We start from the raw sequence: 18,216 nt of genomic DNA on the forward strand, positions 1-18,216 counted from the left end.
CCAGAGAATCAGGAATTCAACACACATGTTCTCACAAAAAAGATAAATTGATTCAGTTCACTGGGGCTGCTCAGGGCTCAAAAGCAAAGCAATCAGGCTCTCAATAAGACACAGAGATCACCATGTGCAATTCCATTACAGCCAAGGACAAGGTTCTACAGCCGAGATGCTCCACTGCCATTTTCTGCTCCCCCAGCCTATGTGCTTAACATCCCACTAACATACGAAGGACAGACCTAAACTTCTTCAATCCAAAGAAAAGCTGCACAATTCTCTTAATTTGACATCAAACCCAGATCAGTAGCTGATGCTAAGGGGCAAACCATAGCAGCTTGAGTTTAACTCAGAACTAACGGGGTGGGACAGCAGCTTCAGGAGCTGGCACATATTCATCAGTTCACAACAAATGTGTGGTGAGCTTCTATCTGCATGGACTAGAGCATCTAAGAAATGTGCTCATACTAGGGCAGAATTAGTCACCAACTCCTTTCCAGAGAACTTTCCTCCTGCCAGGATCTCTCCAAGGAAAAGCAAGTCTGACGATTAATGCAGGTAACAGCACCTGACAGCAGCTGTGCAGATGTGCCACCTAAAGGATGCAGGTATTGTGAGGGATTGAACAGACATTTTCACTCTGTTCCCAAAGACCAGGAGAAAGAGCTGGGTGTGTGCATGTGTGAGTACAAAGTGGAAGCCAAATCTTTCTAAATTAAAGATAATTATAAAGAGGTTAATTGGTTTAAGGTAAAAAGATTATACAGGTACAAACAGCTGTAAATCTACAGTGCTGCTGTGGCTTCTCCTAAATGTTTTCCTTTCAAAATACTTTTATTCATTAGAAATATTTGTTTGCTCCAATCTCTTTTTTCTTATATATTTTTCTACCTATTAACAGCTCAACTGCCTATATATATTAAAAACAACCAGACCAGGTCATAAAAGGCAAACACAATCAGAAAAAAAAAAGCAAACTCACACCGCAGCTTAGCATACATTTCCTTATTCTGGGCTATACAAATCTGGTGTTTAACTGGTCTATAAAAAGTTGATCACAGTGATTTACAATTAGAACAACACAAATTCATACCAATATAAATTTAATTGCATAATGTGACTATCTTGAATTTCTACATCTTTCTTTTATGTTGCAGGCTGCTTTAATTATCCCAGTTCAACTTTCTGAAAGTGACAACAGTAAAAGGTGAAGATGAAGTGAAAAATGAAAAGATGAAGCTGCTGAAACAAATATAAGCTTATGGGATATCTGAATCTCAGCAAAATAGCTTATTGATGAAAATGGGTCTCTGTCAGGCTGCCTATCTAATATCCAGTCTCTTTTTAGCAAAAAAAACACCCAACTTCTACTTTAGCTATTAATCATAGAACAACTGACACGTTTATGAGCAAGTACAGAATGCTGAACTATCTTCAAAGACTAAAGTTATTGTGATGTTATACACACAGACAACTATTATGCTCCGCTACCTAAATTTTATGTATTTATCCACTTAATACACTGTGAAAAATCCACAGTTATGCAGTCTTATCTATCTTAATTTCCTGCTTTCCATAGAAATCCTTGATGCATACTACAACATAAGCAAGCCTCATGCAAATTCAGAACCACCATTAAAAAGTCACTTTCAATTTTCTTGTTTTTCTCACCTGGCATAATTAATCTAGGGAACAGACACAGGACCAGTGCATTTATTTTGAAATACATTGGCATTAATCTTTGCAAACATAACTACACCAGCACAACTTAACCACTGTGAACAAAGCAGAAGTCAGCAGTTATTCCCTAGGATTTGGAGACCCTCAGCAGATCAACTTTCTTTACGTTTTACCTCTGTCACTCAGCCCTTCTGTCTGCTAGGGAAGCCAGGTGGCTAAAGAAGTTGTCCTGTTAGCTTTATCTTTAATCTCTGCACGAAGATCTGTGAATGTAACACAAAGGGTGTAAGGCAACTCTTGTCACTGCAATGTAAGAAATACACTTACCTTTAGAGTATCCTCTTTCTGTAATTTGATACTACAAAGGGATAATAAATACATGCATCTACGTTTGGCCTATGCACTGATAATCGTGTTTATTTTGGACAGCTACTACTTTATGAAAAAAGTCTGTACTAACAAATGTTGTTTCCCTCTACTGCTTTAATGACACCACTGTTTGGCCACTAACACCGAACTCATCCAGCAGTCCTGCACATGGATAACTCAACACAGACAAAAGATCAATTTACAAACCCAAATTTAATCTGGAAGATGATTAACAAACAACAAACAGAACTAACTACCAAAGGAAGTGGACACTTAATCCCTCTCAGTCTCTTCAAATGAAGACAAACTTTCCATCAGATCCACTTCAGCCAAGCATGTTACCAGCCTCCACTGAGGTAAATGAGTGACATTTACGTTCACCACAAAGGAGTTCAAAGGAAAAACTTCAGTTATCTCTTCTGATCTCTACAACTATAAACCTCTACCCCATAATCCCAGATACAATTTTTATCTAAATTTAGCACAAAAAGAAATACAAATTTCTGCAAAACTGAAATTGTTTGAGTCTTTCCTTCAGTTTCCCTGGAAAAATTGATGGAGAACTGCTTCTTGTCTGCACCTCATTACTGCTCCCAAAAAAACTCCCACATCTACCCTCTTGCATCTTTTAATTTCAGAATTGCACCTGAATTACAATGATTCTTCAAATCATATAGACTAGCAAGAGCTGGCTACATAAGCAGTAAGATACCCATTCCAACAAAAACAGGTCAAGTCAAGTAAAAAAGCTGCAAATCTTTTAGCTAGGAACTTCAGCGTTAGGAAACAGGAGCAGATATTTCAGGTACTTTTGTCTTCATCATTGCTGAAAATATTTAAAGGGATTTTAAGTGTGCCTGTGTACATTATATATTCATGTTTTTATCAGCATGCATTTGGGTTATTCCCTCAGAAATCCCTCACTCTTGTCCACAGAAAATCTGACTCAGGTTTCAGAGTTTTTACTGGGAAAAGGAAAACAATATACAATTTATATGTTACAGGTTTCGTGACAGAAGCAGCAGCTTTCTGCTGTTTAAAATGTTCCTGTTCACTTACATTTTACTTCTGAGCTTGTTTTGGATATTCTTCATCTGTGACATTGCCATTGATTTATTCTGGTCAGAAATCATAGGATTTATTTCTGTTGAGCAAACCAGTGGGCTTTCTGAATGAATTACCATCAACTTTTTCTTTTTTTTTTTTTCTTTTTTTTTTAAGGAGGCCAACCACTGTTCTCTCAACAAACTGCACTTTGGGAAGTTCATTGCACACTCATTCTGGTTCTGTCTCATGCTCTCAATGATTATATAGTGTGTAAGTGCTGTCTGTAATGACCAGGTGAACAGAATTCAGCTGAACATCTTTATCTAATTTTTCAAACCTAGAACATTATGTCCCATTTCATTTTTATGAGACTTATTTAAAACTTTTTCCAAGCAGGTCTTGGGTACAAACCTGATGTTTTTCTTTTTTTTTTTCTTTCCATAGCTCTCTAAGCCAGCCCCAGAACTTACCAGATAGAATGGCATCAGTCGTTTTTGAGCTTTACAACAGCCATATTGATTGGTATTTCCCAAAGGCACATTGTCATCATTTTACCATTGATGGGGTTATGGGCAGACACACACTTTGACATCCTCCTTAGATGTGATAAATGCAATCCTCATTTTCTCAGATCTTGTGCAATTCACCACGAATCCATCGATCACCACAGAATGACCCTTTCTATTCCACTGAAGCTGTGAAACCCAAAGATATAAATAGCTTCCTAATTCATACATACCCCATACATTCCATAATCCTATTTTTCATTAGATTGGGGTGATTCAGCTCATCATTTCCACGATGAAAATACAAACTGGTGTATTCCTTTTGAATAATGTTGTACAGCATGACTTTGAATAAAATATTATTAACAGGTGTCTCCCCCACCATAATCTATCTCATTTTTGAATACCAGAGGGCATTCCTGACATGTGCCACATGTGAATCATTTTGCTTCTGGACTGCCACAATCATTTTTATTATAACAAATAGAAACCAGTTGGTGGTTGTTACTAGCTGAAGTTTTACTTGGAAATTTTATTTCAGTAAAAACATTTTTAAATTAGATATAACAGGCTCAAAAAATTTCTTCCTATGCTTAACATGGGAAAAGCCACTAATCAATATTTACTAAGCATTATGGTTTGGGCACCTTTTGTCAATATTCACAAAACAAGTAAAAATTGGTCATTGCAAGAATAAAGCAGCCAAGTCAGCCACATATGAACTTCAAAGAGCAACCAGCACAAACTCAGTGCCCTAACACTGCTCCTATCACAGAACTACAAAGAGTGTAGAGATTATGGCAAGATTTAGCCTAGGGTACAAAATTCTAGGTACTATTTTGGGAAAATAGAATAAAATCTCCATAAAGGTTTGAACACTTCAAATGCTAAGTAAGTGCTCATGATGAAAACAGATGCCTGTCACTGCCCTATGGAATTATAAAATTGTTCTTAGTTTCGAGTCTTAAATATACAATTAAAAGCTTTCCATATCTCATTTCAGATAAGGAAATTTCAATCCTTCTTTGGAAATTAACTTTCCATCTAGTTCCTGGACATGTTTTTTTTTAATTATTATTTTTGAACCACATGTCATTTAATTATTAAATCTGTCTTACATTTGCATCTCTGGAAATAGTTTTTTTTACTCTCTCTTCTTCTACCATTTCATTTCAGCGCATTACCAGGGGTGTGAGCAGGCTGCTGACTATGCTGATAGGCAGGGAGGAGGGAGAAGTCCTTGCTCCACATTTCATTCAGATAATAGAAACCTGCAAGCTGCTCAGTGTGACAGATGAGCTCTGTGAGCTAAAGCAACTTGTTCCGCCTGTCAGGCTGCAAGAGCCTACAGCAGCAAGATACAATTGTGATGACACCACCATCGCCAAACTGGGTCAAACATACGGTCACTTTAAAACAGAATGTCACCCGTTCTTTCTACTTGAGGAATTTGATTCAGTGACACTAAAAGCTGTTAGATACCATTAGCTTTATATCCAGGTTCAAAATGAAACTGTTTCTCTGACAGCATTTGAAGGATCCTCTTTGCCATTAAAGTTCGTAGGAATCACAAGCTGTCAAAATAATGTCAGTATTGCCCAGAGCGAGCGGGTGCTTTATGAGCACAACACTCTCCAGGCTGCACCAGGGGAGCGGGGCCTTTGGAGTAATATCACCATTATGGCCTTTGTGGATCAAATATATTAAAATCATCACAGAATTTAAAAGAAAATTTTATAGATATAAAATGTTTTTATTTGTAGAAATAAAAAGATACCTGACCTCATGCCTACACCTATTACTTTGTTTAGATCATTATCTCATATATTTTTATTTTTATTAGCAAAATAAAAGAATTATTAAATGAATGACAGTAAAAATGTGAAGATAAATTAAAAATAATATTTAATAAATTGTTCCAGTTATTTCCCTCAGTCTTGGAAGATTTACTCATAACATACTGTGATGTTGAAATACCCCATGGTATAGTACAAACATGTACTGATCAAAGATTAAATAACTGTGCTATACAGGTCATACCACATGCTGGTTCTAGATAAGATTTGGAAAAGCAGATAATGAGATGAAGATAGTATTGGTCATATTCTGATATTTGATGATCAAAATCTTGCTTGTATTAAATGATGTGCAAACCTATCTTTTTTAACAGAATTACACTATGTACACGTTTCAGCACGGATAACTTTAGTCCAAAAGTACTAGAAATGTAGAAGAAAACAGTAAAGGTCTGAGACATCCAAAAGTAATTTCCTTCTCAATATTTACCAATTTGTGTTGACAGTCTGAGTCAAGCTCAAATCATGGACTCAGGCCAAGTAAAAATTCCCAGCCTGTTAGATTCCACAGTTTAATTTAGGTATTTCAGTACAACATAATGAAGACATTTTATATATTTCAGGTTTTGATGTATCTATTTTTCTAGTTTAAGTTACATACTTGCCTTTGCCTTTCTAGTTCAACACAAAGCATTTTCAGGAAAAATATTTGGAATAAAAAACTTCTCATGGAGCCATTCTGTTAAGATGATTCATATTTTTGTGCAGTTAAAAACTTATATAATTCTTTAAAATAATTGTTGTTTACTTGCTTTGATTTCTAAATGTCTTTGATCTCATTCATTAATATTCATTAGACTTCTGATGTTGGACTAATGAGAATCTTACACATTTATGAGAAGCTATTTAAACAATGCTATCAATTTTTTTCTGACTTATGTTTTTCATCAACACTGACAATACTTAATTCTTTGTATTCTCCAGTTTTTTCTTCAAACTTCCTGAAGAAATGGTACACATTCTCCCAAACAAAAGGGAACTCAACAAATGCATAACTAATTCAGGCAATTTTGAACATGGAACCCTCAGCAGATAACAAGAGAAACACGATATGTATGGACAGAATGAATAATGCTCAAAAGAATCCAGCCACAACTTTTCAGCCTCAGGAGTTTACAGGCACAAAAGCAGCAGTGCTGTCACCAGAAGACAAGAGCAGCCACTGATATTCCCCATCCCAGGTGCACACACAACTGCAGGAACAGTGAGGCACTTGTGTGCTCTGTGCTTTAGAAAACATCAGCTGTGTTCAGACTGTTTCCATTGCTTCCAGTCCATATCCACAGGAAAAGAGTCCCAGAATTCCACCCAGAATCACCTGCATTGCACACACAGCGTAAGAGAGAAGCACCCAAGGGAACCGATGCAATCCACCACAACATGGCAACAGATTCAATACAATATAGCAAAATTAAAACATATAAAAATTTTCAAATAAAGCTACACCAGTTTGAAACCATTAGAGAATTCTAACTAGGAATTAACTCCTACACTGCAAGAGAAACAGCCATTATAAGCTTCCTAATGACAATAAAATAAATGTGCAAATGCAGCAAAATACATGATTATGCAGGGCCCATAACAGCATAGTCACACCATACGCCACATTTCCATACACAGAAAGCCACTGCTCTGGTCTCAGTATCAAATAATAACAAAAAAGGACAAAGTATTCCTAACTCTAGGATTCCAAATTTATCTCTCAGGATGCTTAATACCTAAAACCTCAGAATCTACTACCAACCCAAATCTTTTCAAAAGAGTTTCTTTCGTATATCAAAGTTTAAAAGATCTCCACTGGTACAAATGTTTCATTACATGTAAATATATGAATATGAATGTGGTTCTCTTTAACAATACAGTTATCTATATTACAATACAGGAAGAAAATAATCAAGTCATTTTAGAAGCTTTAAGTAGCATTCAAAGTATTTATATAAGCCAGAATCCTTCTTATGTGCAACACCAGTCCTTACATATGACTCCCAAAGTTAAGTATTATTAATCTTCCTCTGAAGAATAGTATTTCCATCATTTCTTCCTTTCTGTTCTTCTCTATTCCCCCGGATTCAGATCCTGATAGTGGGTCTGTAACTCTTATTCTCAAGATCTCCTCTCAGAGACGTGCCATCACAGCACTTGTCATACTGGGATTTTATCCCACCTAAGCAAGTATTCTCAAAACAAATCAGAATTAACGTGACATGAAAAGTGTTAATATATCACAATACTAGAAAGCAATTCTTTTCCCTGAACCTGAGAAAGTGAAAAATAGGATAACATATTAACAGAATTTTTCCAAGTCAAGTGTACACAATGCTTGTGGTTTTGAGGTTTTTTGTTATAAAACATATTCTAATTCAAATACTCAAACGTTTCTCAGTTTCAATATTTTCTTAATTTTTCTTAAATCACACTGTCATGGCCTAACAGCTACAGCTTCAGTTGCAGAACTGAGAAGGCTACACTTCACAACAGGTATAAGACACTAAAGTTAATTAATGGACTAGGATTCAAACAGAAAAACTGATGAAAAGCTGACACAGAAATCTTTCTCATTGAAAACACTTAGGTAAAGAGAAATGACAGTGCTTGCTACCAGAAATAATGAATCAGTGGAGGGAAGCTTACAAATTATACTAATTAGTAAGAAGCAGGCAAGAAAAATAAGAGCCTCAAAGCAGGAGCAGCATCTTGGCAAAACTCACACAAGCAAAGGCACCCAGTCGAGGCCCCACCATCTTCTGTGTCCTTCAAAGGAGAAACCCAGCAGTCCAATGTTTGCCCCACGGAATTACAGCAACCAGCCTGGGCAAACGCCCCACTTACTAAAGCAGTTTTTAAGCTAAAAAGAAACCAGTGTGACCAATCTGCTGCTATGAATGGCCAAGCTTGGTTACATCCACAGAGACTGAAGCAACTGCAGATAAAATACACACAGTCTCTGGCAAGGTAAATGAGTGTTCTGCTTACAACGACATCTATTACTTCTGAGAGCACCACAACTGCTCACGTGAGATTTATATTCTCCTACACATAAAAAGACTCAGAACAATTTTCTTAACCTCTCATACAACTGCAAAATTTACCCATCCTTCCAGTAAAATGTGCATTAACACAGAGTTTTGTTACGTTTCCGTACTATGTTCATTCAATCAGCATGTTCTGCCTCGTTCAGATTTCACTTCCTTAAGTCAGAAAAGAAAATGTCAGAATGCACTTGACAGGAAAATCTGGTTTGGTTAAACAGCTCAAGGCTTTCCAAGTGAATGTAAACCTTGAAAAAGATACTAATTTTTAGTGAAACCACTCTTATTGTTTTGAAAATTTCTTCATTCCTACGAGTATCATTTTAAAAAAAAACTTTTTAGTGTCAAACAACCCCAAATATTTCAACCATTCTAGAGACAGAACTGGAATGCAAGTGGGACTTATATAACAGCCTCTTTTAGGACAAAAATCAGGCTCTTACAATGCAGTTCTTTTTGTATTTAATAGAAGCCCACTTCCTTACTAATTGTCACTGTTTCTGTGACTGAAAACTGCAATTAGTTACACTTCACAACACACATGAACCACACATATTGTGGTTATATTATTCAACCTGAACATTAATAGTAGGACTGTTATAAATTCTAGAGGAATTGCATCACCACACCTATTTTATTAAACCATTTGTGGCAAGAGACAGTTGAATGCTGTGTATCTTTTAAATACATTATTCTAGCTAGGAAAAGAGTTAGTCTACCAGATGAATTAAAGAAGCCAAGAAACCAAAAACCAAGACTACTATTTAATTTGTTCAAACAGTAGTTAAGTTTTAAGATCACGTAAAATATGAAAAAAATAAAATGCATTACTAACACTGTCCTATTTTCAAATGGACCTCATAGTTACAAACAAGTTTCACTAGAAAAATAGAACTGACAGCAAAACAAAACCAACAAAGGAAAACAATTTTCATTAGTTCAAATGAAACTAACCAGGACTACCAGCAGTAAAAACCCAATTCTTTTAAATTCCGAAATGAATCTCCTCTCCTGACCTTTATAGAGCTCAAGATGCATACGTACACAGAATAAACAAAATAATTTGAAAGCAAATTCACTGAGTGTGCTTGACCTTTGAAACAGCGCAGATAATTTTAATCAGATTTGCACAATGTTAGTCTGTCTCAGGTTCCTTGTAGTAACACAAAGATGATAAAACTACTTAAGGAAAATAAAAGCCAACATTTTACAAAAATAAAACCATCTTTAAATATTTTTTTTTAAATATACCTAGGAGTCTCAGATTCAGAAAAGATTCCTCTGAAATTCTACTCCCTCAATATTGAGCTAAGATGCATAACTCAGCTGTAGAGAGAAAAGCCCTTTCTGCCAGTTATGCAGGTTTCTGTCTCAGTTAAGATGAAGAGCTGACATCTAAAAGAAAAAAAAAATAAAGTCATTTACACGAACATTTTAAAAATCGGGTTTTGTAGGAGTGGCCTGTAGTTGCCTCCTTGATCACCTAGCTTGCAGTGGTTGCTTAAAGCTTCTGAGTCACATTGATTATCTTAGCTTTTTCAAAGCTAATGACTAAAAAATATCAAGATCTGCAGCACAAATAACCTGACAAGCAGTGCTGACTAGTAAAAAATCTCTAGTTACAAAAAGCAGAAGTTGTCAGAAGTACACACAAATGAGCCTTAGCTGAACTAGCTGGCAGCACCTTCCTTTGTGGAAGGACAGATGTTACACCAGGAGTTAAACAGCATTTAGAGCCACCAAAGCTGACCATTGCTTGCAGTGCTTGGAAAAAACAAGGAAGGAAACCTTATACTTCATACCAGCCCCAAAGCAGGTCACTGCAAGTGCTTCTATTACTTGTGCCTGATGAAATGAGAATAATTAGCGTGGGGAGCTGAAAGCCTTCTTTAGGTTCACAATGTTCAACCTCCATCAAATTACACCTTCCATGCCAACAGCAACAAGAGGGTTCTACCCAAGCCGGAAAAGAGAGCATGAGAATAAAATGCAACTAAACAAAGACACTTTAAAGGCTGAAGTTTGGCTTTAGTATTTTTGAGAAAAAGCAACAGTGAGTAGGACATAGATACTCATTAATTGTTTGCCCAGTTCAGGGACACAATAACACAACATAGCTCTGTCAAATAATGCACTTTATCTAACAGCACCAGTCCAAATTACTCCTGGCCTAGTTGCTTTTAAAGCTTCACTTCTTACTATTTCCAGAGAGATGTTCAGTTTAATAAACCACTTAGAACAGGTGGAAAAGAAATGTAAAGTAAATACTATTAACTACATGAATTTTTATGTATTCATGGCTCACAAATCAATTTTCTCTATTGGCTGTTTCCTTGTAGAACCTCCACTACCCTTGTAATTCTTATGAGCAGCAACGTGAGTCAAATGTGTTCCTAAAGAACTTGGTCCCCTTATCCACACTTAGACCACTGTGAGCAAACCTGGTACTATTTGACATGGTCTCTGAGACAATAACCAAGAGAACAGAACTCTGAAAACCAGCTTTTCTGAGAGCTAACACATGTTGAGGTGGGATCACGAACAACACAGCTTTCCAGAACAGCATTCCTCCATTTGCGTGTCACTGATTCATTCTCTGAAACTGCTGCAGGCCAGCAAACCCTTTCAGATTATGGCAACAACCACATTCCTCTTCTGCCACACTGTTTTGGTCTTTTTCTCTCTCTTTTGCTCACAGGCAATTTTACAGCTTGTCTGCAACAGCTATCTGATATCCACATCTTTTCCTATTAAGGAGTTTAATTTATTCAGCTTATCAGGAAGGCTGAGAAGGGAGCTGATCACTGTTCAGAGACACTGGCACAGTCTGTCAGTGTGAAGCATTCTGACCTTGCAAACAGAGTCACAGAGGCCCTGGCACCTGGAAATAAATCATACAATGATGAGCACAATGGGTGGTTCCTTACAATACTGGCAAATATTATTGATATTTGCCTCATCCAGCCTCAACACACGACAGAACCTGTTACAATGTGAGTGCTATAATAACAATAAAACATGTAAGAAATAATGTAGAATAGTTTTATCTTTCCTAATAAAGTCTTCATATTCCTATATTTTCCATATGCAATAAATGCTCACACACATGATCAAAAACTTACATTACACTAGAAAAAAAAAAGGAAAAGCAGCTGCTAAATGGAATAGAACTTTAAGTTTGATATTTTCCTTTCAAATTTTAAAGCAATCTTCTACATCTTTAGGCAAACAAAAACTTTTAAAAAGACTTGTTTTCCTGAGAAATTTTCGTTTATTTGAATAGTCTTATCAAAATATCTATATTAAAATGCACTGTTTTATCTAACCTTCAAATACCTCAAATTGTATCTTGAGTAAGATTCTTTGCACTGTTTATCTTCAATATCCAAACACCTTCTTCCTGATTTAAATCCTCTCATAGAACTTCAAACAATCCTGATTTTTGTTACAAAGCTGCAGACAAGCAGCTATTCCCAGCCCACAACTATTTGTGAACAGTCACATTTCTACAATTGGACTGCCAAGAATATTCTCCATATTCTCCCTTCTCCAATTCAGTCTGTAGTAGGACAACTGATAATATTTGCATTTATAAAAACTTCATATATATATATATATATTTCATTACCAATATTTCATTATTGTTTTTAATAAGCAAATAATCAGTCTTACACCAGTCTGTAATGAAAACTGAACTGAACACTTTAGTTGACAATAGTTTGCGGCAATACACGAACAGGCACAGTAGTTTGACAATCAACACTTCCCCAAACAATAACATCACTGCATTTTAAATCCAACTCCTATAAAGGCTTGCAAAGCAATGGAAGCTGAAGTCCAGGGTCATAAAATTTTCTAGAAAAATATTAGGTAGACCATGAGGTCTTCATTCGAGTTCTGTTTGTCTACATTTTGGGTTTCCTATTAATACGTGAACCTAACCATATTTTTAAACAAGACTACATATTTTCTTCAGCAAAACACCTGCCTAATCAAAAATAAGACTTAGAGACTCATAAACCCCAGATTTAGGCAAGCTCCCTTCTGTCCTTCCCCCCTTTCTTTCTAATATTGAATATTTTACAAACAAATTTCACCTGAAAATTTCCATGCAATGAACCGAATTCTGCTATCCTGAAATAGGATTCATCACAACCATGTAGTTCTTAAATACTTAATAACACAACATGTACTAAAAAGAGACTGAAAGCCTGAAATCATTAGAGGTCTCCAGCACAAGAAATAAAAAGGAGACATATATTTCTCTGCAAGTATAATTTTAAAGTCCTTTCAGAGAGGGAGAAAGGCTGTCAGCTTGCTTGTTCTGCAAGCAAGTAATGAAGCTCTTGGTTATGATTCATGGAAATGCCAAAATTATCGAAGATAACGTATACAAAATTAATTTTTTTCTTTTCTTTTTTCTATTGTTTCTTTCTTCTTTTTTCTTTTTGAAAGGTGAGTATCAGAAAGGCAGCAAAAGTCAGGTAAAGCATCAAAATGGGCAAAGTAGTATGAACAGAAAACAACAAAAGCAAGCACCTTTTCATTTTAAGTGACCATCTAGAAAAACATTACTGCATTAATGCTATTCAGAAGCTATTTCAAAATCCAAAGTCCCTATGAAACACTTTACTTCCTACTAGTTTAAGGAATCATTATTTTGTTTTCACTAACAGAACACTGATGTTCATTCCTAATGCCAGCTAAATGCAAATTTGAGCCTCATGTGTTACCTACTGCTTTCTAACAGACCTTCATTATCTCATAGTTCTCAGTTAAGACTTGTGCACAAATCCAGCAAAACAGTTTAGAAGATACTTAATTTTCAGTATTTGCATAATAACACTGAACAGGATAAATAATATGCATACTTAGTGCCAAGAATCAGCACTATGCCAATTTAAAGCCTTATTCTTTAACATTTCAGAAGTAATTTTGAAAGCAAATTAAACGACATATATAAAGTATTCCAACAAGTCAGTATGCAATGACTTTTGAACAACAAAACAACTGCCAAGGCCAATACCTACAAGACACATCCGATTTTTAGTGACTTAAGACCTTGCTAAATCTCTGCAAACATTAGTGCTAAAAACCCTTTACATTCAGAAGAATTGATATAAATGTTTTTGACTCCTCAAGCAGTAAGACAGAGCATTATTTTGATAAAGTAACAGGCATCACTGCAGTGCCAATAGAGAAATTCTGTACTTTGGCATATCTACAAATGTGAAGCAGACAAATGCAGCTGTTATGTGTTACAATGCAAATCTGATGAGCTACACTGGGAATATTCAGTATTGCAGTGCAAATTGATGAGAGGAGAAGCACAAAGTCTGAATAAAATAAAAAGGTTTATTTAAATCTCACAATTAGGACATTTTCTTTAGTATTGTCCAAAGGATTAAAACCAGCTTTTATTTTAAAGACCTCTTTACAATTTTTCAAGTTTGCTACTAGAATAACCACCCCACTTGTAAGAGGAGTAGAAGCACTCTATAGATTTGAAAAATTCTACCCTGTTCCTGTAACAATCTGGAGGGACCTGTGCAAAGACCAGCTCCCCTCTGCAGGTACCCTCAGCCCTCCCACCCTGACACGTCCCCATCAGGGATCATAGTCTGAGGAACCTCCACTCTGGGGCCTTTTATAGCTTGGGATTCCCCTCACAGTCAGAGCACTGGCAGAGATCTCTTTCAATCATTTTCAGTCTGTACCTTGTAGGAATACAGTTAGCAGACTACCTTGAAATTTAAGGAAAGGTAGGACGAATTTTTTTCAATTAAGAGCTGCTGCAGAAACCCTTTCAACAGCTGAGTCACTGAGAGAACAAGTGAAATCTAACTGCACAGTCCTCAACAACACTGCATGGACACTGAGGGTGAGGCACAATCAGGGCCAGACAAAATGCAAGCTTCCTTTTTACCAGTAAAGCTTTCTAAATGCTGATTATGAAGCTGCTTTTCCCATACAACCCAATTTTATCCATAGTTTGTGTGCACATTATTATGTGGAGAGGTAAACCCTTCAATACAAAAACTTACATGTGAATGTGAAAGGCCTCAAATTCTGAAACTGGATGTTTACCATGGATACTAAGAATTATCCTGTAGCTTTGTGACAATCACATTTACCTCCCTGGTACCCAAAGGAACCCAGCAGGCATTTTATCAGCAAACAAAGCAAACAAAGATCTGGTTAGGCCTTAAAAATAAATAAATAAATAAATAAATAAATAAATAAATAAATACCAAACAAGCAAACAAAAAAACACAAATTACACACTCATTTGAACACTGCACTTGGAAAACATGAGTTATAAACTACAAGGACGCACATGGAACACATTGCTCCAAACATGTCTTAGAGTTTTATTTGATAAATTACTGGTGGAGTAGAGAAAGACAAAAAGAATGAATGTAATTTATTAAGACTTTCTTTAAAGCGTCCATCTCCCCCTAGAGCTTATGTAAATAACAAAGCAACAAAGCCATGTAGCCCTAGAAGAATAACTTAAATCTAAGTGAGAAAAAATTTATGGAAAGGCAAAAAAGACACTTGAGATATTATTTTAATAAGGAGAAAATATGGATGATACTGATCAACTTAGATTGATGCACAAAAAAAACACTACCTGCACAGCACCATAATATCTGAAAGCAATCAATTTGCATTTTGTAATCATTCTCCTAATAGGATTTGAGCTACAGAAGTCAACAGGTTTTTCTTGGAGACTTAATATATCAACATTTGGCCCTCTGCGGTAAGCATGGCCAATTTGTCTGAAGTTGTCACACACTGAAGACATTCTGTACACAAATCAGCTGACAGTGTTGGAAAGTGACAATATTTTTAACCTTTGCAAAAACAGGCAAAATTATAAATATATGAAATAATATAAATAAACGTAATTGACATAATTGAAGCTGCAGATACTGTAGAAGAAAGAATGACTGACATGTATAAAACTGAGTAATTCAATTTTCTGCAAATTCACAAAAGGATTCATGTGACAGATGACAAAATGAATGAGAGGATTATACATTGTAACTATAAAAAGGCAAATCCTATAAAGTACATACACAGTTGTAATATGCAAGACAAGTGGATAATCCCATGTTCAACGTTAAGTTATATGAGTTGACCCATTGTTTCCGACAGCATCTCTATATCCTCCAATTTTCCCAGCATGTAAAAGTATTAACTTGGTCACTAGCAAAGTCAATGGAAACTGCAAATACATAGTTCAAAGGCTGTCAAACTGAAATATTTTACTATGATTACAGGCTTTGGGTAACACATTCTTCTCATTGCACTCTAAGACGGAAACATAAACCATAACAAGAAAACAAAATTATAAGAAGCTGAATAAAACCATCTGAAAAATGGATCCAAATAAATGTTTAATAAATAAGTGTAGGCTCTACAGCTTTCACATATTGCTGCCTTAATTCTTCTAAGTTTTCTCAATACTACAATGCCAATTAAATTAGCATTATTATAATAGCATATTCTGAAGAGATTGAATTAGAACTTGCATTAGAAGTGCTATACTTGGCAAAGTAACAGCTCCCATTGAATGAAACTAGCAGCGCCTCTGACCAAATGTCTCACAAGGGGAAAGGAAAAGAAAAACAAGCTGCAAGAAAAAAACTGAAGGTTTCATAGTAAGTGGTAGAATTGACAAGCAAACTAAACTCAGCTTTTGCCAGCAGTCTACCTAACACAGGAAAAAAGCAGTGTGTGTGTATGCGCAGAATATTTCAGCACACAGAATGTAACTTTTAAAGATAGGAAAAGTACTCTCCTGTCCTTCAAAGATTTAAAACTATTCAGAATGTCTAAAAGTGCACTTGAAGGAAAACATGAAAGCAGATTATCCAATCAGGGGGCCTGTGATTTATTGGAGATAAGAAACATCTTGTCCTGAGGAAAAAGGCAAAATATTTAATGCCATCTTTCCATTAGACAATTCAGTGATTTGATTTAAAATTACGGTCTTAGTACATGCACTGTAATGTCTTATTTGAATCACCAACATCCAACCTTCAAAAATTAAATACTTAACTGCTTACAGGTGGACATATTGTGCAACTGTTCTTTGAACTGAACTTTTTATTTTCCTCTTTTTGAGATTATGAAGTCATGTAAGACTTTTTACATTACACCCCTGAAAAAAAAAATTAAACCTAATTTTTTTTTTTCTCTCAAAACAACTTTCAGCTGAAAATCCCTGATCTCACACTTTAGTCTCCATCCTACAATCAAGAAGACTGCTTTTGGGAGGAGGTCGGGAGTGGGGCTATTTTTTGTCCTTCATCTTGATTTTATTAATTTGCAAAAATCTGCAATATGAATCTATTCCTTGGACACGTGATATCCTCGGAAAAAAACATAACTACCTTTATCTACTCTATGGTATTGCCACGCAGCCTACGCATGTTCAGCTAAAATCATTTAGGAACTGGTATGAAAGCACTTGATCCATCACTTCGACAAAGCCCGTAAGGTTTCTGAAATGGTTTTAAGTTTTACTGCCTTACACAGAAATTTAAACTTAAGCGATTGCTCAGTCTCAGCGATCCAAACACGAGCTCCTTGTTGCAATGACTGCCTCGCGTTTTGCTGGAGCATGGGAATTAATGGATCTGCTCTAACACACCTGCCTCTCACCAGGGGACCACAGCAGCGCCCACGAGGGGCAAATAAAAACATTGAATTACGCGAAACGTCCCCACGAGACATCTCAATATCCGGCGGGGAGGGACGGGAGGATGGCGGGGCAGCGAGGGGGCGGCGGGCGCGGAGGGCACCGGGGCGGCACCGCCTCAGCAGCGGGGACAGCGCTACCCTCGGGCTCCCCCTCAGCGCCCGCCGCCCGCTCCTGCCGCTGGAGCGCTCGGCGGCGGGGACGGGGAGAAGGAGGGTGAAATGAACACAAAATGGAGACTTACAGTCCCGCTGTGACACGCCTGCGCGGCCCCGCCTCTGGCGGCGCGGGGCCGGGGCGGGACCGCCGCGCTGTCAGGGCCCGCCGGGACGGGGGCTGAGGGGCCGAGGTCCCTGAGGACTGTGGTCGGTTTAATTGCCTATCGCAAATTTTCTCGTCTATCGCTGGTTTTCTCGTCTATCGCCGGTTTTCCCGCTTGTGGCGGGCACAGGAGGATGGTGAGGGGAGCGGCTCCGTGGCCGCCCAGCAGGTGCCAGCCCCCCCGGAGATGAGGGGACACCTGAGGAGTGCAGCAGCAGCACCGTGCTCAGGGCAGGCCGCGCCCGAGGTGGGCCCGCAGCGAAAAGCCTCAGCAGTTGTGTAGACGCTTCTCTTGGCGATACGAGTCGCTCACACCGTTACAAGTGGGAAAAGTAATGTTACAGTGTGTGCTGTGCTTGTGCTGCTGCCCTGCGCATATGGTTTAGACCCTATTGGAGAGAAGAGTTGCGATGCTATCGTCCATTTTGCTCTCATGTTGCCTCAGTTTTTAGTTCCATGTAGCAACAGTGAGACTGTGACTCTGCTTCCGTGCAGGCAGTGATGTCCCTGCTGAATTCCCTGGCACAGACTCGGGTGCTGGAGCTCCTTCAGTTCAGGATTGGAGCCACACAGGGCTCTGTAGCAGCAGCTCCTTCCAGAGCAGCACATCCAGTACCATCATCAGCTTCTGCCATTATGTATTTTGCATTATGCCATTTAGTACCTTGCTTTCATTCAGTTGGACTGAGCTTTTTTTTGGTGGT

The 18,216-nt window shown here is 37.3% G+C and overlaps 1 protein-coding gene across 3 annotated transcripts in view; it reads right to left on the reverse strand.

Moving 5' to 3' along the window:
• The window catches only part of FHIT (fragile histidine triad diadenosine triphosphatase), a 530,102-nt gene extending 512,648 nt beyond the window's left edge, over window positions 1-17,454 (reverse strand). Inside the window, exon 1 of one of the 3 annotated variants that reach the window (XM_015641001.3) lies at window positions 17,436-17,454. The gene's annotated coding sequence lies outside the window, so the exon portion shown is untranslated. Of the gene's footprint in view, window positions 1-1,847; window positions 1,938-17,435 lie in introns of those variants that run through there. The other 2 variants (XM_015641007.3, XM_015641009.3) reach the window with 2 other exon arrangements.
• Between the last annotated feature and the right edge of the window lie 762 nt (window positions 17,455-18,216).

Source organism: Parus major, chromosome 12 (genome assembly GCF_001522545.3).
Source record: "Parus major isolate Abel chromosome 12, Parus_major1.1, whole genome shotgun sequence".
In the NCBI taxonomy this organism is placed as follows: Eukaryota; Metazoa; Chordata; class Aves; order Passeriformes; family Paridae; genus Parus; species Parus major.